Source organism: Rhamphochromis sp. 'chilingali', assembly GCF_963969265.1.
Source record: "Rhamphochromis sp. 'chilingali' genome assembly, chromosome: 21".
Lineage (NCBI taxonomy): Eukaryota > Metazoa > Chordata > Actinopteri > Cichliformes > Cichlidae > Rhamphochromis > Rhamphochromis sp. 'chilingali'.
In genome coordinates, this window is record NC_137949.1 from 10,257,589 (window position 1) to 10,281,415 (window position 23,827).

The 23,827-nt window shown below is 48.5% G+C and overlaps 1 protein-coding gene across 1 annotated transcript in view; it reads left to right on the forward strand.

The window, feature by feature from the left end:
- Positions 1-2,539: 2,539 nt before the first annotated feature.
- The window catches only part of myt1lb (myelin transcription factor 1-like, b), a 112,848-nt gene continuing 91,560 nt past the window's right edge, over positions 2,540-23,827 (forward strand). The window contains exon 1 of the mRNA XM_080871827.1: positions 2,540-2,868. The gene's annotated coding sequence lies outside the window, so the exon portion shown is untranslated. The remainder of the gene's footprint in view (positions 2,869-23,827) is intronic.

Consider the following 23,827-nt stretch of genomic DNA (forward strand, 5'->3'; position numbering starts at 1 on the left):
GGCCAAAAAAAGCAGGTTTAGGTTAACATCAGGATACACAAGGAGTTTTTAATGCGGGGCCTTCGGGGCAGCCGTTTGTATGATCGTCTCTAATGTGATGAAGTTGAACAGAAGTCAGTCGTTTGTGTTCAGTGTGTGCGTTGTTTGGTGTCTCAGTCGGTCTGGCGTGGATGGCCTTCAAGTGTCTTCGACACATTCTGAAGTGTTCACGTCGTTAATTATGAGTTTCAGTCATTTTCATGCAAAAAGAGTCAAAAAATAAAATAAAGTTGAACTTTTTGTAAGAACAGTTTCAGCTGTTTGTGCTGATGTTTCCTGAGAGCAGGACCTGAATTATAAGACTAACAAACTGGCACTGAAATGAGTTTAACATGGATTACAAATATTTTATATGAAACAGTCACTAAAAATGTATGTAGAATATATTTACATGTAATTTAAACTGATTTGAAGATTTTGAAAATGTTCTTTATTCAATTTTATTTATACAGCGCCAAATCACAACAACAGTCGCCTCAAGGTGCTTTATACTGTAAGGTCGACCCTACAATAATACACACAGAGAAACACCCAACAGTCATGTGACCCCCTATGAGCAAGCACTTTGGCGACAGTGGGAAGGAAAAACTCCCTTTTAACAGGAAGAAACCTCCTACAGAACCAGATTCAGGGAGGGGCGGGGCCATCTGCTGTGATTGGTTGGGGTGAGAGAAGGAAAACAGGATACCCGTCTTCCTTCCTGTACCTGTCTGATTCATGATGTCATCACAGTCAGGCTGGCTCTCCATCTTTATTACCTGACACTGAATCTGAACCAACATCTGGTTTGCAGATGTTTAAGATTCAAAGATCCCGTGAAGATTCACTGCTAACCTGTCACTGACCCCGTGGCTGAGTTATCCCTCGTTATGGAATAATTACCAACAAATTACAATCCAGTCAAAACCTAAAAGGGAAACGTATCCCGTCACTGCTTCCTGTTTCCGTCTCCTGCTTTCCTTCTCTTATGGCGTCCCTGTTGGGATTTGTTTCGCATGTTTGTTGGTTTATGGAGGGACGTTCTGGGTGAGACTCGCCGTCTTCTCTCCGGTTCAGCGGATTTCTTGTTTGAGTGAAGCGATCCTCGGTGCCGAGGCTCCGTGAGCAGCAGATTCACGGCAGGATTCAAACATCACAGCGCAGCGATGCAGGGCTGCTGGGTCAGCGCGTCGGTCTGCCTGATTGCTGGAGTAATTGTGCCTGATTGGCATTAGCATAGGTAATATGGAGCACCCCGGGGGCAGCGGCGGTCCCAGCCCCCCTGAGTACTTATGGTGCCCTGCTGCGCTGCTGCAGGCAGAGAGCTTGTTGGTTGAGTAAAATGCTGCTGGATGCTTCTGATGTGTTTACTGTTGGAGCTTCATATATGCTCTGAATATTTATGTGCAAACACGAATGTATTTGGAAACGTTATTGCTCGTGTGCAGCGAGAGGCCCGATTCAGCCGCCCCAGCGGGCCGAGCGAATGAATTAGCACCTCTTGTCCAGTAAGAAACGAAGCTAATTTATACTCTAATTATGACGATGTCTCAGGGATCAAATTAACATTGTGTGTGTTTGCATATCTGTGTAAATATGGAAATCAGTGTGTTGTTATTCCCACACATGAATGTCACCCCGGTTATTGTGCACTCCACACGGCTGCAGCTCGCCCGCTTCCACGCTCATTCATCTTCTTCTCCTCTCTTAATTCTGCTGCTCAGCCAGCCTCGGAGCCTGTGATGGGTGGAGGAGGAGGCGGAAGAGGAGGATTAATTAACGGCAAGCCAGCGATGAGGCAGAGACTTCCTTTAAGTTTGCTTCCTGTTTGTGTCTCCAGTCAGACGAGCACTGAACCACGAGTGGAGCTCATTCCAGCGATTTTAGGGCACAAACGTGTATCTGTGCTCCCCCTCCCCTCCTCCTCCCCCTCCCCCTCCCCCTCCCTTCATGTGTGCCCGTGCAGGGCCCGTGGGAAGCACTCGCTCTGGGAGCAGACCGTCTGCAGCCCTGAATAAATGTATGTGGGGGGGGCAGAGAGAGTGTTGGAGGACATACATGCAGAGAGACGAGCTTTCAGCTTCCTTCAGTGGTCCCTGCATCTCCTCCGAGCTTCCTGACACGCACACACACGCATGCACACGCACACACACGCACACACACACACACTCCTTCAGGGTACACCAGCCGCTCTGGAAGTCCTCTCTCTCCTTTGTTGTTTTTCTGTTGGTTGGTCTCGGCGACGGCGGAGCAGCGTGCGCCTCTATCGCCGCTTCTGTGTGTGTGTGTGTGTGTGTGTGTGTGTGTGAGTCTGCAAGGCGGCGTGTGAAGGATACCACTAGCAGCGCCCGGGTAAGTCAGCCTCTTCCTTCCATGGTTTTTTTGAGCGTTTCTCTCCATCTCGCCTGGGATCCTCGCCTCTCTCCACCTCCTCTCCCTCTCCCGCCCTCCCTCTCTCTCTCTTATTGCTCTGCTCGCTCTCTCTCTCCCTCAGTGTCTCTCTCGGTCTGGGTTACGCCGTTTCCTCCCGACCGCGCTCTTGCCATACCTGCTTCTCTCTCTCTCTCTCTCTCCTCATTGGTGTGTCCTGATTCCTTTTTTCCATCAGGCTCTGGGCCCCATTGGTCGTCTGGCTTCCAACCATTATCTCCACTCCTCCACCCCTCTGTCATCCTTTCTCGCTCTCCGCGCTCTCTCCACCTCCTTCCCTCATTGCCGGTCACATCTCTCAAGTCGTAAAAATGATTTGCATGCAGGAGGAGAGCGCAACTTTGCAGTGAGAAAAATAAAGGAGAGGCTGAAACCGGGAGAGCAGGAGGAAAAGTTTACTGAGAAGACTGCAGCTGGAAGGTAACTCCTGCCCGTTAACGGCTTCTCGTGTTTCTGCCGTGCCCGTAGACGTGACGGTGTGATGTTGATCGGCTGCCCGGCTCAGTGAGCGTTTCGGCTGAATCGGAGCCTCGCGGTCGCTCCGGTGTCGTATTGTCGGGCTTTGTTTCTGTCATGTTGCTGCAGTCGGGCGGGCTGTTGTTGCGTCAGGTATCGTGAAGAAACTTGCATGGTTCACAAGTTTGTTGTGGAAGTTTGGTGCTGAGTGCTGCTCTGCACATTCGCGCTGTGTTTGCTGGAAACGTGTCTCATCGTTATGCTGCTGAATGCTGGATTATTGCAAGATTTCCTCCATGTTTGTGTTCTCGAGCGCTTTGATTTGCACGCACATGTGCTGTCACTCTGATGTCTTCATGGACGAGGCTGAGCGAGGCAATCTGAAGTTCAGCTCAAACTTCAAGCACATGCTGTCCCTTCGGTCTGCTCTTCCTCCTGATGCAGATGTTGTGCGTGTGTGTCTGCATGCACTCACACAGATGCACTGTAACACGTTTCATTCTGTCATGACAAGCAAAGCTTTGCTGCTTCCACAGTGAGTGTTTGTGAGCGCAGGATGGAGGCGTCGCTCGGACACATCTGGAGAGGAGTCCAGACTGACCCTGCGTCGTCTGACACATCGGTGTTTTCAAAGTGAAAGTGTGTGCAGGCTGGGATGAATTCATTTATCGGCCGGTGTCAGTAGTTCAGCAGGTTTAACCTTTGTGTTCCTCAAATCTGAGATTTAGTTGAGTAAATCTGTGATTCAGAGATAAAGTGATGCAAACCTGAGAGACTCTAAATGAGTTCAGTGAAGATTTCTTTCTTTTTTTTCTGCACAAAATGGAATAAAAACATAACAAATCAATAAAAGCCCAGAGCAGTCTCTCAGTCCTGACTTTAGTGTGAAGTCATCTCAAACCTGTGAAACTGCTCTCACTGACGCTCCTACAGTTACAGTAAGAAGTGCATCTCTGAGCCGAGCCACTCAGCGAGCTGAGGTGAAGCCGTGTTCTCCGGGATGTTCCTGAAACGGCGGCAGGAAGGAGACGGCGTGCTTGTTAGAGAGAGAGCGCGTGGCTGATGTGCTTTGCAGAGCGAGCCGAGGACAGCGAGACAGCTGAATGTGATTAAATTATAGAGGGAAAGCATGCTACCTGGTCTGACTGAGACCAACGCTGTGGGAACCCCCTCCTCCTCCCCCTCTCCCATCTCCTCCTCTGTGTGGTGTGAAAGTGAAAGAACCCGGGGAGGCTCGTCAGAGAGAAAGTCAGGTGTTGATGCTGAACGTGGACTCAGTGTAACGAGTTACGGCATCGACGAAGACACGGGTGGGAGTCTTTACTGCTCGGCAGCCTAATGAACGAGCAGGAAAAAGCCTCCCGGGGATCCCCTTCATGCAGCCGCCAGGGTGGGGGTGTGGGGGCAGCTGCGTGCTAATATTAGCTTCCATGTTGAATGGCTGGATCCCACACGAATCAGGCTTAGCAGAACTGCGGCGTGCGGTAACACAGAGCATGACTGTGCGCTGAGGCTGGACTGCCCGTGTGGTCGCACGCTGACGTGCATTTAATGACACGAGTGAGGACGTGCTCGACTCGCCCTCCTTAGGCGTTTGGAAAATATTAACAATTTTTAAAAACCCGTTGCTTTCAGCATGTTATACCACCACTCACCACTAGGAGGCGGCACCTCTTTCGAGGGGAGTGAGGCGGGAATTAAAGCCACAAAACCTCTAGTACAATCAGAGCTCTGCTCACTTTCTGTTCCACAGGGGGCGCTCTCGAGCTCACTGTTTGGACATTGTTGACAGGAGAGCTCGAGACAGTAGAAAAGATTCTATTTGCAGATGTCTTGCAGGTTTCTATTGTAGTGAAAAACCATTCGTATTCACTCCTGCTCACTGATGTCAGAGCGCCCCCTGTGGACAGTAAACCCTCAATCAGAGCCGCTCGTTAAAGGGAGGGTTAAAACCCGATTATTGGCGGGCGCGATCGATGGATTCAAACGAAACACACTCTGTGGTTGAAGTTTCACGTCAGCTGTTTTTTTAAATTTGTCGGTTCATCTGTGACGCGCATGTTTCTGCAGGCATGTCCTACTGAGATAAATAAAGTTTTTCTCATACAGGAAGCAAGAAAAAATGAAACAGTGACACGTTAACGACGCAGATAATCTCTCTGTTATCATCTCGCACTGTTTCTATGCTCAAACGAAATCGCAGAATAAACAAAGTGAAAGTTTGATGAACGACTCACAATGAGGCAGCGTTTCTGTGTTTGATGCTTTTATTGTTTCAAATTATAAAACGACGTAAAGTGTATTTAAAGGCAGAGATGGATCAGCGGCGAGGGTCAGCTGACGGCTGTGGGAATGTGAAGCGCTCCGTACGAGGCGACTGCAGCACGGGCTGCTGTGAGCGAGAGCGGGAAACGGCGTCCGAAGTTAAAAATGAAAAAATATTTGCTCCCCGAGGCGAAGTTTGGAAAACTAAAGTATCATTTCTGGGAGACGCAGTTTCATGTCGCACGTCTGCAGCACATCTGTTCCTTTAACATGAACCTGATTATGCAACACATGCTAAAGATGACAGAATGATGCCAGGTCTCTCTTGGAAATGAGATTTTTAATCTCAATCAGATTTTTTACCTGGATAAATAAAGGATTAATAAATAAATGATTCCTGTAGAAGAAAATAATCACTGTGACGGCACAGCGGTCAGTGTTCCACTCACTGTGGACCTGTGGACTCCCACACACACTCCTGTTTGTAAAGTTAACAGTTAAAAAATCAGTTTTTTAAATTCAGCTTACCGTGAAAAACGAAACAGCTGATTTATTTCTTATTCAAATGTCGAATTTATGATTTACTTCATCCTGAAGCTGATCGGGAGTGCTCTCATCTTCATCATCATCATCATCATCATCATCATCATCATCATCATCAGTATTGTTGTTACAGGTGTTTGCGGTGCTGTAGTAGCTGCGTATCGGCGTCCTCAGCGTCCTTTGTTCTTACCTCACATTCTCCAGAGTTCATGTGATGTGTTTGTTTCTTCATAATTGAAATTTTTATGTGCAAACGATGAAATTATGGAACGTCTGTGTCCACACTCTGGGAAAAATCTGGGAGTGGAAACGATGATGTCGACCGTGCATGTGTATGAATTTACTGATGAAAGAGCGTGTGGATAAATCAGGTGACCCTGGTCTGCACCGCCGGGGCTCTCGTTCCTCGGGATGAGTCGCAGGTTCGGCAGCGGCCGATCTCGGCTCAAACATTTAATCACGATGTGGATTTTTGGTCTCATTCGGGTCATTCCGAGCTCGCTGTGCGTGTCTTTGTGGGAATCAATGCGGTCTTCCAATCAGTCTCCGTGACGGGCTCGGGCAGAGGGGAGATCGATCGATTCGAGCCGACACGTCGTCGATGCCGACATCTACTCGGTGTAGGATGTGGCCGCTCGCGCGTCCTTCGCACACGCACTCCTGCGGCGGCTGATTAATTATGCCGCTCATCAGTCAGAGCACGAGTTGTAGCAGATACTGTAAAATATCAGCAGCATTTCCAGGCTGCTGTATTCAATGTGATGGTGACGGGACGAGGTGACACGGGCCAACAACAATTCATATCGAAGGTTATTATGATCATAAAGTCGCTGCTCCAACACCTGGGATCCTTTCATTCCCTCCTCTGCCCCATTGTTTACATGCAAATCGAACTGTGTGCATATCCAAAGAATCTACAGTTATACAGGAAAGAATGAATGAAACAAGGAGACATACAGAGAACTAAACAGGAAGAACACCGAGGGAAAGAGGAAGTACACAGGAAGGTTACAGAAGACTGAAAAAGAAGGAAGTAACACAGAAAGTGAGGAAAAAAGGATATATCAGGGAAGCGAAGAAAGGAAGCATGCAGGGAACAATGATATAAAGGGAGGAGAAAGAGGAAGGAAAGAAGGAAGAATGCTGTAGAGCAGGAAGGAGGTGCGGCATACAGGAAGAACATGGGAAGGAAAAGCATACAAGATGGAAGAAAGCTTATAAGAAGTAAGGTAGGAAAGTATACAGGAAGTTAGGAAGAAAGGACACATAAACAAAGAAAATGGGAGGTAGGGAAGGATACTGGACAGGAAGTAAGGAGGCGTGCAGAAAACGGGAAGAAGGCATGTTTTGGTAAAGGAGGAAATGAGGAAATGGGAGGTTTTGGATGTGTAATTAGAATATCAGGTAGAAGCACTCGTGTAACTGTTAGCTGTCGTGTCAGGACTGAAGTCCGACAGCAAAAGGTTAAACCGCTTGTTAGTGGATAGAAAATTGTATTACACGTGGCGGTTACCACCTGGATGTGGTCGTCCGTCCCCCCGTGTGAAAAAGGTCCACAGACAACAGAGTACAGGGAGTTTCAGTGTGGGTATCCCTCCAGAGAGACACACACACCTTCGTGCCTTTCCTCGGGGAAAACGCGATCTATCTCCTGGCGGGCAGGCCAATTAAAAACCAATCAGGCTGCTTGGAGTGCGCTGGTAATGGGAAAGCCGAGGCAGTGAAGGAAGTGCGGCTGATTAATGGACATTTTCACCTTGTGGCATAACAGCCTGCCACAGGCATCCATCACCTCGGGGGACGACGCTGGCCCCACACCTATCCCGACCGGCTGACGCGCTGTAAGAGATGTGCGAGCGTGCGACGGCGTGCCTGATGAGGCTGCGGGAGCTCCGCGTTAACCTGCCTGATCAGCAGGCCGCGGCGGCGGCGTCACGGCTACAGCTGCTTGTTTCCGTGTTCACACATCAGAGGACGCGCTGCTTGTGTTAAACGTGCATTTCTCACGTATTAGTTATAATAACGTGAGCCTTCCAGTGCTCGATGCGAGCACGATGAGCAGCTGGAATCACTTCCAGTGTTTTCGTTGCTCCGGTGGGTCAGAACCGGACTTTCCCACAGGCTGCAGACACGCTAACGGGGGGTCGGGACGCTCTTACCCAGCGCAAACACCGTGTTTGTGCCGTTGCACGGCAGCGAGCATTCAAAAGGAAAGTATTAAACGGCGTGAGCCGAGCTGGTTCCATTTCAGGAGCCGCTGTGACCTACTTCACACAGCCCGGCAGCGAGCTGTAAATAAGGATTTTCATAACCTGCTTTGGCCTTTTCCCATTAGAGCCACGACGGTGCCTTGAAGAATATTACAAAGAGGTGAGGAGCAGCTGTTTAGAGCGCTGCTATGATATCATCAAAGCGCTGACCTCCAGACTGCTGGAGTCTTTGTCATGCAATTACAATTAGCTTTAGCACCACGTTTAGCGTCAGCGATAGGACGGGACAGAGGGCGGGGGGAGTAATTGAATTTCTGTGTGCGCGGCTGCAGTTCAAAGTTGATGCCACTCGGTTTGTGTGTCTATCTGCCTGTTTTACCCGCCTCGCCGTGGAAACGCATTTATTTCAGCTCCGGCTTAGTTTGCAGATCTTTTCCAGTCGAATCAGCGGCCACGCTGGCACCTGTTGACATTTAGTTTCTCTCTAAACAATGAAACGATGAATCATTAAAGGAAATGTTTCAATCACAGCAACACCCGCCTCCTCGCTAATGACGCTGCTGCGTCATTACCGAAAAGTCAAGCAAGACGCCAGAGTCTTCGGGTCAGAGCGGTTACATCACTGCTGCGAGGGAGGCCGCATGTCAGGGGAGGGTGGAAGGAACCAAGGAAGGAAGGAGACCAAAAGCACACAAACCAGAATGGAAGGAAGGAAGTGCACATGAAGGCAGGAAACGAGACATATAGGAAGGAAACAAGGAAATAGGAATTATGAAGGAAGAACATATACAAAGAAGGAGAGATAAGCTTAAGGAAAGGAAAGAAGAAAGCATACATAAATAAAGAACGAAGGGAAGGAAGGATGTATGATACAATAACAAAGGAAGGAAATACATAACTAGGGAAGAAAGAAAATATGGATATTGAAGGACATTAAAGGTTTAAAGTATACAAACAAAAAATGAATGGATACAGGAAGGAATGAATTAAGGATACATAGAGAAAAATCTGGAAAAAAGAAGGAAATGAGGAAGGCAGAAAATAAGGAAGGAAGGATGTACAGAGAAAGGACATACAGAAGTAAAAGGAGGCAGGAATTGAAAAAAGGAAGAAAGGAAGGAGGAGAAGCTAAAAAAGGAAGTGTCAGGGCAGTACATGGGAACGTGGCGAGATATTGGAAAATGATTACCAAACAGGCATCCATTATTCAGCAGGGCAATCAGGGCGGGCACGCGCTCCTTATTTATGCCAGCGCTGTAAATCAGATTTGTCGGTTTTGATCACTCTAAAATCTCCCAGTCACACGCGGGCAATATTGGGTGAATATTACACTGTCTAATGGGTAATTGATGACGGCATGTGACACCGGTCGAGACGAATGGACGGCCTGCAGGAGCGAGGAGGAGGAGGTGTCGGGAGAGGAGCTGATTGCTCTGAGTAGCTTTGCAGGAATAATTCGGGTTCACACGCCGCTGTGCTCCTGCTTCCTCCTTTTTTAAGTGTTAATGTAAATCAGCACGTGTGCAACTACAGACCAATAACCAATCAGCATCCAGTGCAGGTCACAGACAGCCCGTCTTCATCATCCTCACTTTGTTTTCTACATTTGAGGCACGATGTTGTCTTAACTGAGGATAAGTGATCTGTGGAGGCAGGCGGAGGAAAGGAAATACATCTGTGACTGATTAAGGAAGGAAGGAAGTGAAGAGGGAAGCATCAGGGGAAAGAAGGAAGAAAGGATACATTCAGGAATGATGGATGTTTACAGAAAGGAAGGAAGTATAGAGAAACTGGGAAGGAAGCATGCAAAAGAAGATGTAAAGAAGTAAACAGACAGGGAAATGGAAGGATACAGCATAGGAAGGATAGATACAGAGAGGAAAGAAGGAAATATAAAAGGCTTTCAGGTAGGAAGGAATTGTGGAAGGAGGGAAGCAAGACAGGAAGTGTGGAAGAAGAAAGGAAATATACAGGAAGTAAAGGAGATCCTGGAAGAAAGGAAATAATCACTGAGCAAAGAAATAAACAATCAAAGAAAGAAGAGAAGCTTGTAGGAAGGAAGAACAAAAGTCTGCAAGGAAGGAAGGTATTATTAAGGATTCAGGAGAAAGGAAGCATGTATGCATAATGTTAGGAAGAATAGAAGGATGGACAGCAGAAGACATACAAGATGAAGGAAGAACAGAAAGAAGGAGGGAAGGAACTAATGATGTGAAGTATACAGAGAGGAAGAAGGAAAGGAAGGAAGAAGTATGCATTAAGGGAAGGAAGGAATTAAATATGCAGGAAGGAGGAAGGGAGGATGGATGCATGAAAGAGGAAGGAGAGAAGGAAGCATGAAGGAAGCATGATGCTATTTTGTTGCACAGATAAATGTTTAGTGTGTGTGTGTGTGTGTATGCAAATGTATTTGTGATTGATTCGTGCGTGCTGATGCCCTGGTGCTGCAGCGCGGCGGGCGGACATGATGTGCTCTGAGTGGCGCGTCTCTGCGAGGGTGGCCTGACCTCTGCCTTCAGCTCCGCTTCACAGGAGCAGCAGCAAATGAGAGGTGTCATGGCGTGACAGCGCCGCGGCCCTCTTTAGGACTGACGGCCCGTCTGACGCGCACAAGCGCTCGCATGAGGACTGAATGTGCAGACCGGCGGCGGGGGAGGGGCACGCGTGCACACACACACATGCAAATATGCAACAGTTGGAACATAAACAGACACGGGTGCATAAATATTGACGGTGTGGTTGAGTCCGGGCAACACGGCGCAGATCAATAGCTGTGTTTCATGAACATGCAGCTTTTGTTTGGGGAAACAATGATTTGGCTTCAGTTGTGACCACTTAGCACTCACGCCTCGCTCCGAAAATCAAACTCCGACGCAGACGGGATTGTGTCAGGCAAACAAACAGAGCTCCGAACTCGTCGGGCTAATCTGGGTTTGTGTCGCGCGCCTTTGAGCTGAATCAATCGCCTCATTTGGAGTCCTGAAATTGTGTTTTTGTTGCTGGTTTTTGTGACATGTTGTCACAGAGGCTCGGTTATCAATATATGAATCACACAGAAACGCAGAGCAATCTCAGGACCGAGACATCGGGGTAAGAACAGTTAGTCTGCCTCTACTGCTGTAACTAAACTCACATATGTTATATTTAATTTCACTGTTTCAGGAGAATAAGAGAAAAGATCAGAATAAGCCTCAACTGAAACCTGCAGTTCCTCTAATGTCCAGCAGAGCGTCAGTCCCCGTGTTGCAATAAACACGTTAACAGCCTGATACAGAAAATTATCGCTATATATCATTTCCCCTTTCATAACAGCTGTTTACACTGAATTAAGGCTTAAAGTCTACGTTATTAGGGGTGTGGCCTCTTTGACAGGTGCAGACACAGGCGGTTGTAGCTGCTAGCTGTTTGCTAGCTTCACCTGAGCTGGACCTCTGGAGCATTTTTAATGACATCATCTGACCGATACCACGGCTGCTGTGAGGTTACTGTACTAACAAACCACCCAAGAAGGCGGAGCTCCAGTTTGCTGAGTGAGATTTGAGGATTTTAATTGGATGTTATTGAGCACTAATTAGCAGGTACCTGTGTCTGTCTTTCAAACTACAAGCCGGGAGTCGAACTCTGAATGTCCCCATAAAACAAAGTGTTCGTGAGACACACGCTCACTACGATATAATATTTCGTAAAAGTAATTTTATGAATTTTACGAAATACTATACGAGATTTGTAGTGGTGAACGATGTCGTCAGTTGGAGTCTGTGGCATCTGTGGGCACGGCGTTATGACCCCGCTCGCTTCTGGCTCCACAGACACCACACGCCAAAATCAGGTGGTCAAAGGGGTTTGCGGTAGTGTCTGCCATCTTTTATATACAGGCTGTGAGTGAATCAGTGTGTTAGCAGACGAGGTGCTGCTCAAACTAAACTAGGGCATATCCACCTGCCACCTGCAGGCCTCCCCAGACACAACCCCCTGAAACCGCTGACGAGGCACCGCTGGGCCTTCCTCCTGACACACACAGACACACACAGAGTTCCTCCTCATGTCCTTCCTCTGCTCCTTCTGTCATTCCCTTTATCTCTCCCTCTCCCGTCTCTCCGCTCCTCTGGCTGCACTGCATCTCTGCTCATTGTTATCGGTCTCTGTAACAGGATTTTCTCCGTCCTGCCGGATGATTAGTTCAAATATAACTGTGAAGGGGTGTGGGGGGGGGGGAGTTTTGCCTTCATTTCTTCATCTCAGTTCAGTGGTTAACGAGGGGGATGGATCACATATTTACTGCTAACAAGGGGAATGCCATCGTTTCTCATTCTCCCTCACCGAGTGCGCCCCACAGTCCCATGCATAATAAATCAGAGCGTGTGTGCAGGCGCCGGCCTCTGCATGCAGACAGGAGTCACGGTGTGTAGTGTGATCTGCTACAAACGCAGGAGGAATGTGAAGCCGCGGCGCGTTCGGGTCGTTGCCGGGTCTCGGCTAAAACGCTCCCGTTCGCTTTGCCTCTGTCAAGCTCCTGCGTCCCCCCGCCCTGGATAAATACCGCTAGGTGCATCACTCCTTTAGTCTTAACCCCTTGCCACCGCCGCACGAGAAGCCGCTGCCCCGCTCGTGTAAGTGACCTAATTTTCCTGCTCGGCCCAGCGTTTTCCGATGTGAGCCATTCCAAAATAGCTTGGCTACAGCAAAGCGTGGCAAACTCATTTCCATCTTGCATAACAGAGACCAAACATCCCCTCACCCTCCCTCCCTCCTTTCCGGGCTCAGTGGCGAGATGGCACACTCTCTCACAGGCTGCATCTCAGCTTCCCACTTCAGTGCATGAGGATGATGGTGATATTATCATTTTCACTTATTCATCCCAGTGTTTGTGCTTTATGTCCTGACTGTAGGCCCGATTCGGCCCATCACATTATTTAGAGACGCGGTGCAGGTTTAGTCCAGGATATGGAGCGCCGTGCTACAAGCGTCGGGAGGACATATTTCAGGCACAGCTGATTCTGTGACCCGCGCTATGTCTCATCAAAATAACCATTCAGACGCTATTAAAAGCTCTCTGCGCCGCAAACCCGGCGTAATATCACAGCACGGTGGCATTACGGAGCAGTATAACATGCAGCAGGGCCGTATCTCCTCGCTGTCATTGAATCGGCTTTGGATGGAGATAATGAGGAGTGGGGGGGCTGAGAGAGGAATCATTATTTTACCCATGGCTGCGGCGCTTCTTAACAGGGTCTGTAGGGCGCCTTCACAAAGCTAATGTAGAGAAATGGAAACAGATGGAAAGCATGATTATTTGATCTGCCTAGACCGCTCAGAGGCAACAGAGTGGGCTGTATACGTCTGCGTGTGTGTGTGTGTGTGTGTGTGTGTGTGTGTGTGTGTGCAGTGACTGACGTGCATTAATGTGCCCGGGTGTGGGTGGCTATTGTTTGCGTGTGTTTTGCGGTCCATCTGTTGCCGTGTTTTTGAATGCGGCGCGCGTGCTTCTGAGTGCGTTCGCGTACTCATCGAGTAAGAATAAGATTGTTTCACGCTGCAAACATATGGCCTCTAATTAGGAGTGAGCAATGAGCAGTGATACAGGTAGTACTGCACGCAGGTGTCTGTGTTATGTGCTGAAGGCTGTGCGAGGCTGCTTCGTACCTGCGGCAGACTTTCTGCATAATGCACCATCTCACCTCCACATCTTTAACACTCATGTTACCTGTAAAAGTGTAACTGAAGCGAGGCTGTGGAGCATTTTTTTTTTACTTTGCAAACAGAAGAAAAAGTTAGCATCAACCTTCAGAGCGCAAAAATGAAGCTGCAATTCCTCTGACGTCCAGCAGGGGCTCCAGTTAAAATAAACGTGTTTGAAGCCTGATGCAAAAACTATTTTTTGACCTTCATAACAGCTGTTTGAGTTTGCATTGTTAGGGGCGTGGCCTCTGTGACCGACAGGCGGATGACGACACAGGCGGCTGTGGCTGCTAGCTGGACCTCTGGACGTGTTTGTGCTGTTTCAGAGCATTTTAAGTAATGTAATTACTGACCAATAATATCGCTGCTGATTTGATGTGGATGTTACTGAGCACTAGTTAGCAGGTATGTGCATCTGCGTGACGCTCTCATACAGTCACTTGTGGCTGCACGCGCTGAGGATAGCAGCAGCAGTGAGGCTAAAATGACACCTTTAATGCACAGCCTTTGACAAAAGCCACAGAGTCTGTTTTGGGAGGTGGAGGTGGTGCCAGTAGCATGACTGGGACGTACCTGGGAGAGGGAGGTTGTAGTCTCCTGAGGGATCATTGTTATTGTTATTATTGTTATTATTTTTGGATGTTTCTACTTAATTCTATTTTCAATCAGTTTTTAGTTCCTCGGTGTTCGAGGCTCCAAACTGCTCAGGAAACAGGTCGTGGTTCTGGCTCGAGCTCCAAACCTGCAGCCTTTACCCTAATAATGCTACATTTGTGTAGCCGTGACACATTAAGCTGCAAACGCACTCGGGCTGATCTGTTCCCTCCTGCACGGACGTGCTTCACACCGTTGGTACACACATGTAGCGAGATCATTGTCAGAAAGCCCATCCCCACTGTGAAAAGCACACGGCTCTATATGCGCTGTGCAGCCCACACACGATACAGAGAATTAGCTAGGCTGTGTGTTACTCGATCGATCCGAGCCGTCTCCATGCCTCTCCGCTCTCAATTCAGCTGCAGTAGCATGGCGGCGCGTTAGCGTTGCACCGATTGGCCTTGGCGTGCTTCAGCCTACTGTATGCACGCAGATAAAGCCACGAACACACACGCGACAGGGCGCACACGCTCCCTTTGTCACAGAATGGGGTACATTATCGCATGAGGTTCCCTGTCAGGCGAGGGGTTGGAGGACGAGGCTGGCTCGTGTGTGCGTGCGTGACTGGCGGGCCACACCTGTCAGCAGCGCTCCATAGGCTGGCTGCTGATGCTATCTGACAGCCCGGCCACCACGAGGATGTGTGTGTGTGTGTGTGTGTGCCGTGACCGTTTGGATGAGTCACTGTTGTGCCTCTGCTGCTATGTTCCCCAGAGGACCCTCTAGTGTCTGACTGGTGGTTTCTGTGTGTGTGTGTGTGTGTGTGTGTGTTTCTCTGGCTGTGTGTTTAGGGCTTATTAACAGCTGGCCTCTTACTCACACAGTAAACAATCACCATCGAAAATTTTTCGCCATCTAGTCTCTCGTAGTGCCGCGACTGTGCAACGTGCCGAAGCTCTCACACTCTCCATCTGCTCCTCGGCTCTGTGGCGCCGCAATCTGCTTTAATTCATCATTTACGTTAAAGAACAACACGCGTGACGCGCCGCCTCGTTGTGATGCAAACTGTGTTGCGGTAAACTTTCAGCCGAGCTGAGGACCGCTCTCTGGATGTGACGCTCAGACGGCGTTCTTCAATGGCGGCCGCTCGCTGCAGACCCAGCTTTGTGAAGCAGCTGTACCCTCCAGTGCCTCTCAGCAGCACATGCATTTGGCTGAAATATTCAGCCCGCTCCCAGCGATACCTTGCATGTATAATTACCGGATATGCTGCCTGCCGCTGATAACTCTCCCAAACAATGTTTGAAGGGGGAAGGCGGCGATGAATTCCCAATGAAGTGTGAAAAAGACTGATTAAAATTGCCGTGGTCAAAAGCCAGTGCACCAGTGTGTTCTGCTCTCACGGACCAGGGGAGATGAGGAGACAGACTGCAGTGGAGATTGCTAGCTCGCGTTTTTCCCATACCGTGCCTCGGACTGATTTGGCTTCTATTTTTGTCCTCGGCCGAATTGGAATATATTTGGTGCACTTCTTAAAGATACAACAGCAAAGCACATTTAGAGGCTCACCTGAGCCTGATTACTGATTCACATACAGCTGAACTGCATGTTTTACCTTTGCGATGTGTGTGAGTCAGTATATCACTGTACTACATGTCGCTGCAGTTGACTTTCAAATGTGGCACTCTTCACATGGTCCCACCGTTAGACAGAATCACATAAACGGTAAAAGCGTTCACGGGAAAATCGTCTTCTGTTTGCAGAATACGTACGAACTCTGAGTCTGAATCGTTGTGTTAAAACGGTAGAAGCTCAAACCAATAAGAGCCTCCAGAGCTGAAACATTACGATAACACTGAAACCTGCAGTTCTTCAGCCATCCACTGCATACTGCTTTTGCCACATCGGTCAGGTTTAGGTGGAAACGAGTCTGAGGTGAGGTCTTCACTGCAGTAAACCTCAACATGTCCTCGGCCGCTCAGAGCCAGAGGACGCCTCGTGTGTAAACGAACCACATCAGTGGCTTTGGCTCTAATTGATGCCCCGGGGACGAGGACAGGCTGCTTTAGGTGTAAGCAGGTGTAGTTTTGAGGGACTTGTTGAGCTCTAACTCTTCATGATCTCTATAAAAAGTGTACAAAAGAGTATTTGTATTTATATGTTCCCTCGTTGTCTGCTTTCATGTCTTTATGTGTTTTTGCATAAATCTGTGTGGGCGAGCTCGTCTCCTGTTGGTAGCTTGATGATACATGTATATGCTGCACATGGAAAATATATATAGGTGTGTGTGTGTGTGTGTGTGTGTGTGTGTGTGTGTGTGTGTGTGTGTGTGTGTGTGCAGCAGCTTCCAGGCGCCCGGGAGCCTGTTTGCAGAGGCTGAGGGAGGGAGGGGATGGAGAGATGGCGTCTCATTTGAGGCGTGTGGGCGTTGAGCTCTGGGCACCTAATTACAGCCCCAGCCGGCTAACGCAGCCCACCCGCCCGCTTCTCCATCGGCCCCTGTGTTTGGGTGTCAGAGCTGGATGACGCGCTCCCCTCGTCTCCGAAGCTTTGCTCTCAGGAGGACACCACCTTAGCGCGAAGCACGGCTGTGTCTGATTAGCCGGCTTAAATGAGATCCCTAGCTAGCTGACGACGTTGTCAGTCTCTTTGTTGACAGCTATGAGAAGCGCTGCCAGACTGCCACCCGGCACGTTTAGCTTGTTAGCTTGATCAGGAGGCTCCTATGCATCATGTCTAACAAACATTGGAATTAGAAATCTGCAGGGAGCTCATTTAGGCTACTCCAGGAGAGAGACTAGTTAGCTAGCTAGCTAGCCACATGCCCAGAGGCTAACAAGCCCTGACTAACATAGAGGGCCCTTTTTGTTTTTTCTTTTCTCGTGTACAGCTCAGTAATTGGTGGTTATTAGTAAGCTTGCTGGAAGAGGAGCTCTGCAGCAGGTTAACCCTTTCATCCCCAAAAGCCGCTGTGTTTCATCTCGTTTCAGAGGATTAAAAGGCAGCGAGAGCAGAGAGAGAGAGACGGATGCCTATAGTGGGGGTTGGTTATTATTATTTTCTGCCAACAGCAGATGCCAGGCGCAGCGGTTTCAACCGGGCACACTTTAAAACACAACACAGCTGCCGTCTCTGCATCTGGGCACCGGATCGAAGGAGGAGGGAGGAGAGGAGCGCGGCAAAAATAATAATAATAAGAGGAGCAGGAGACAGGCTGTGGAGGGAGAAACAGGAGGAGGAGAGGGAGGAAGAAACAAAGGCTGACACAGATAACATCTATCAGTGCTGCAGAAACATGGGCCGGGTTTACCCACTGCACCCTCCCGCCTCATCCCCACGTTCCCCTCCAAAAGCCGGGAACCGCTAACTGGGCCAATCCACAACAGGGATTAGCCATCTCGCTGCAGAGGCATTTAAATGTGCTTCATGTGGGAGTGAGCGTAAACACAAACGGCGAGAGAACAGCAAGACAGGAAACGCTTGTACTCTATTGTTTTTACTTTATTTGTAGCGCACGGGTGGAGACAAAGAGAACGCGGTAAGGCAGAATCAGCCTGAACGCAGTGTAGAAGCGATCTCTCGTGAAATGACACAGAGAGAAGATTACATGCAGGAAAAATTGGAGGTGGATGGGATGTGTGAAGCATCTTGTTGACCCTGCAGTGAATGAACATAATGCACGTGGCTGTGGTTGTGCAGGAGGAGATGCAGTGCTCATTTGAAGCCTCCCGTGGAGCCGTGCGAGATGTAAAGCACGGGCAAACTTGTGTTTCCTTCCCCTGCCCTCCCCACCTGTGGACAGAGGTGCGGGCCAAACGTCGGCGCCACAGACGGGGAATTGCACACCTTTATTATTTTCCACTGATTTCAAAGAGCTCTGCGCCACAGCAGGCTTGTTTCTCTGCTCGCCTCCCTCGCCCCTCTTCTTTTGTTCTACCTCTATTAGACTCGTCCTTGACTGCCGAGCGAGCGCGCGGCGCAGCCTTTGGTCGAGAGGAGCCAGTCAAATGCTCTCTCGCTCTCCCGTTGAGACAAGAATAGAAGAGGACATGGGAGAGCGAGACGCAGAAAGGATAGCGAGAAAAGACAGGACAGCCTTTTCTGTTTTTTTTTAAAAACACGGAGCTGTGAATGAGAGCGTGGAGGACTATTAGCAGGAAGTTGGCCTGATGAGCAAGCGTCTGAAGACAGAGGAGCGCTCCGGGCGTCTCGTTTGGAAAGACAGTGAATGAAAAGTCGTCGTCTGCCAAGAAAGAAACCCTCACAAACTGTGGTGCATCAGTCACTGAGATTTACAGTCGACAACAGGAGCAGGAAGGTGCAAGTCTGTGAATATGAGATTAAAGCAGGAAAAGACTGAGCCGAGCACAAAGAGCCCGCTCTCTTAATATTTAATCCCACTGTGCCCCAACCGGCTGAGCTTCATCTAGAGGGCACTCTGATGAACAGCCCAAATGGTTATTTACACTCGTCTCTGAGATAAAGACACCACTTAATTGTCATAATTGTCTTATATAATATAATACAGATTATAAATGTGAGCTGGAATGAAACAGCTAATGATGGATAATCAATCCTGCAAGCCGCTTTGCAACCCAGTCCGAGTTCATCAGTGTCAGCTGGAGCTCTCCAATCATTTAATAGTTTCATCAAACATTTTTATTTAGGTTCTATAATAAAAGTAAAATAAAAACAAACTTTTTGCATTTTTTTTATTAAACAGTGGTATTGTTTATTTCTGTGGTAAACTTCCTGCTAAACATAGAGCACAATAAAAGTTGACTTTATCAGCCAGATGAAAAAGAAATCTGAAACACAGACACACTGATCCCAGGAAACAACAGTTCAGTCATTTCAATCCAACAGCAGCAGAAAAACATTCACTGTAACCTGTAGCGGTGACAGGAAGTTAGAGGATCAAACTATCCTTTCATAATAAAATGTCGTCATCCACCACCATCTTCTTCTACTGCTTATCGGGGTCGTGACCTCTGGTTTGCCACAGAGGTGGAGAGGGTGATTTTCACTCTGGTTAAACTGGTTTCCATCATCGTTCGTAGCCGGCAGCACTGGGAGCAGCATAACGCTGAAACAGCACACAGTTCAACCTGCCTGGGTGGGGTGCAGAGCCAAAGTCACGGCGGCCTGTGTGGATGAAAACATGTTTATAACAATGAGAATATTTCATGTGTTCATGTTTTAACCAGCAATAAACAGAATTCACAGCATCCAGCCAGAAAGATGGAGAGCTGAGACTTCCAAAGGGAATTTGATTAAATCTGGTCCTTCAGATTTCCTCCAGAGTGACATCTCTGATGAAGCTCTCACCTGGTGGTGGGTGGATGGTTTCTGGGCCTGGTGGAGTGCTCGAGGATTATCAGAACCACACTGAGCCCGATCATCAGCCCGACAGATGCTCTGCTTCACCTTCAGACTGCAGATGCTTTAGAGTCTGATGTTTTCCTGTCATTTGTTGTATCCTCTGTTTCTCTTTTTTATGCTTTAGATCAGATTTTTGCAGAATTATTTCACAGGCCGCTACAGAGCGGAGGCAGGGTTTCGTTTCCCTCTTTACCTGGACGCAGACAGCCGTGCAGCGAGACAGACAGCAGACAGATGGAGAGGCAGACAGGTAAACAGGCAGATAGACGAGCGGGCAAACAAACAGAGACACAAACAGATGACGAGTAGACGGGCAGATAGTCGGGCAGATTGGCAGAGCGGCTGACAGCCTGGACGCTTTCCGCTGTGGAGGTATTGGCTAGAGAAGGAGGCTGGCAGGCAGACAGGCAGATGGACAGGCAGGCAGACAGGAGGACTGGAGGAATAATAGAAAGACCGGCTGGAAGAGAGACAGACAGAAAGGCGGGCGAAGAGGTTGCCAGACAGACATGCACCGTTGGTAGCAGGACAGGCAGTTGGCGTAGGAAGGAGACACGGGGACAGCGAGTGCCTCTGGCAGAGAGGCAGAGCGAGATAGAAGGAGACAGAAATAGAGGAGAGAGAGGGAGAGGGATGAGGTCAGTGCACGGCTGGCTGGCTGACTGCTGATCTGTGGCACTGGGCTGGCAGAAGAGGCTCCTCGGGGAGCGAGCAGCTCCACACAGCCTCCGTCTACACCAACCCCCCGCCTCCGCCAGCCCTTCATCCCTTCAACCTCCAGCCGGGATGGAAGACGAGCCTGTGAGGGGAGAGACTTTTAGCACACAGTGGCACAAAGAGGTGAAAGAAGGCACGAAACGAGGAGCCGGAGCGACAAACGGCGCCGTGTAAAGGTCGAAAACAGAAAGCCGTGAATGAGGCGCAGGGACACAGGAACGCGGCCTCTCCTTCGGTCGGGTCTTTAATGTTTTAGTCATGTCGCACCGAGCTGCTATTTTCACCCCCTCGACACATTTAGATCACGCCATGTGACTGCGTCGTTAGGACGCTATTTCTGAACACAGATTCAACCCCCAGATCAGAAGGCAGCACAACGATGCTGCAGAGAGGAGCTGCTTTCAGGCCAGCCCAGGTGTGACGCTCACTGGCCTGATTGACAGACCGACAGTGACAGCGAGGAGGTTTCCAGGATTGTCGAAGCATAAATAATGTAAACGCTTCTATGCGACACGTAGAGGTCAAACACCTGGCAGGACGCTGCTCTCAGACGCTGATAGTTTGGCTGCTCCGGGTTAAACCTCCTCGTCACACGAGGTCTTTCATGTTGACTTTTGCATGTTCTCCTGCACAGGCTCCTCCCACTAGCCAAAGACATGCGTGTCGGGTTAATTAGGGAGTCGCTGGGTAAAAAGAAGCTCCCTCAGCCGCCTCAGGATGTTACAGTACAACTCTGCAGATATCCTGATATGAGTGAAGAGGAACTCACACTGCAGAAACAACAAAAGGACCTACTGGTCCCTGATCATTGGCTGTAACCCGCACAGCTGCAGGCCCAGCTCTCATCACCACTCATGACCTACCACGTGAAATCAGGATAAGCTGGTGTTTGAGGTGGTGAAGTCGCCAGGTGGTGGTTCAGCCCACCTCCTGCCCTGCCCTCCGTCCCATCCTCTGATAGTTTCAGGATCACCTCTGTGCTGCTGCTTTCCCTGCTTCCGAGATCTCAGAGCATCACTGCAAAAGGAAAACTACCATATTATAAAGTCTAAACTTAGCTCCCTCCGTGTGTCATAGTTACGTTTATATATCATATTCTTCTGTTTCACGAGCTTCGTGATCAGCAACAATAAACAAGTCAAATAGAGCCGAATGAAGCACGTTTCTATTTCTGTGGTGATGGCAGTGCAGCAGGTTTAATTTCGACTGTATAGTATTTCCCGATCATCACGTTTGCAGAGTTAAAATTGCTGAAGGAAACCTCTCTGCGGAGGCATCTTCAGGACGCAGACGAAACGTTAGAATCTGGAGGCCGATTCGACTTTCCTGGTGTTTGGACAGCTGAATTATTGGATCAGCGTGTCGATACGTGATTCGAGGTGCTGAGGAGGGTTTTTATGGCTTTCTCTCGGCTACAGTTACACGAGGTTAATGTTACAGCCGTGCGTGGGAGTGTGAATGTGTGTGTGTGTTTGCTGCAGGGCGCAAAGCTGCTCCAAATGTCCATCTGTGGAGTTCACAATCCACCTGAGCCCACTCACACATGTGCAGCCCTCCTCCTCCCCCCACTCACACACATATGCAGAAATCCACCTCAGAACCTCCAACGCTCGCTGCATACCTGCGCAGCTCGCCGAGTCTTTTTCTGGTTGCAGCTCCGTTCAGGCGCCATTTGCATAAAAACATCCCACCTTTTCTCGAGCTGTCACCTTGATGTCGCTGCGGCACGCAGTGTGATATCAACATAACAAGTTTTCTGACAAGGATCCAGAAACGCACATATACATATTTCACAACAGGTGTTAGGAGACATACGAGGGAAAGAAAAGACGAGCCCCAACACAGCGACGTATACGTGCAGCCATTCATGCGCCGCTCGTGTTTGCAGCTCGCTGTAGTCTCAGTTTGTGTTTCAGTGTGTGCTGGCACGCCGAGCGCCAAGATGATAATTACTGAAACGAGCTCCACGTCGCCGGCGCGACTCTGGGACGATCTCCAATCAGATTCATTCGCAAGCGGCGCGTTAATTGCACGTTTCTTTTCTGAGATTCGGTGTGTTTGCCAGCGACACTCGTCGGGGATCGGTCGCAGCTTTACGGCTGCTGCGTTCACACCGAGCCCGCCGGCATCAGCTCCACGCACAGCTGAGCTTTTATAGGTCGGAGACTCGGAGGCCGCTTTCCTCTGGAGTTGGGGATTTTGTCTCGTTGCTGCTCTTTGATGAAGTCGTTTTATTCTTTGATGGGATTGTGTAACGTCCAAAATCACAGATTATTAATGACGTCATTATGTTGGTCTCTCATTATTAATGAGATTAAAAGTAAACAGTACAGCTTGACAGCGTGCTTCAGGGTTTCTCCTCGCCGTTTGCACGTGCACGTGAGCAGTGCACGTCTATCATGTCTGAGTAAATATCCCCACATTAATATGGAGGATCAGAGCTGTCGCAGTCAAAATAAAGGAAGAATAAAAACATCTAAATATTTAAAACAGACATCAGTCCAAACTGACATAAATCAGTATTTGTGATGTAATTGCTTCCTGTGTGATTTGTATTTAAATTATATTAATTTATTGTATTTGTTGTTACATTTATTTTTTTTCTTTTCCGATTAATTTTGGTTTGAATTATTTTCAGCGTTTCTCATAGTGACACAGGGTAAAAACAGGCTGCAGTTACTGTGTTTTTAATAAGAATATCTGTGCACTGCATGCTGCGGTGGCTTCTGACAGTCGTTGTGTTGAAAGTGTAACGTGACCACAATGAGGCACATCGTGAGACGTTCTGCTGTTAAATGACTGTAAAGTTGCAGCAGCTACATTTGCTTTGTTACTCCTGTTCATACTGCTGTGATCTACAAACACATATAGTCTTTATAGCGCCATGCAAACCAACAGCTGACCGTCTGTGCTGTTTATTAACCAGTCACACCTTCCATTCTTCTTCTTGATGTTCTGGAACGACGGCATGAGATCAGCTTTGTCGCGATCCTTCTGTTTAATGCGTGCAGCTGTTGCAGGAATGCTACTCGATCAAACGTGTATTTAATGCATGTTTTTCTGTAAACTCTGAAGACGATTAATCGCTGCAGAATTCCTGGTCGAGGAGGCTGAACCTGCAGATTTGTCTCAGTCCCGCAAACATTTTAAAGTAACCGTCACAGCTCTGCTGAATGAGCGATTTCTACTTAATTATTCACAATCCTGTGAGGTTTTTCCGTTTCTGTATGTTAGCGTGCAGTTCTTATATGTGTATAAACTACAGTATATGTTACAGCAGCTTTTCTCCACGTCTGCCAGTAATTAGTATCATCGGGCCCCAATGTGACCAAATATCAAAGAGAAATTAAAAATGCTGCTGTGGAAGAGTTCAGGTCTTAGGAGGTTAAATCAACAAATAAATGAATGCACTCAGTTTTATATGGAAAAATCCGTGACAGCATTTCTTGTGTCTTACAGTAAACACGCAGTAAAAAGAGCAGGTGCAGTAATTTCATGTAATCTAACAGTGAAATTTGACATAATTGGAG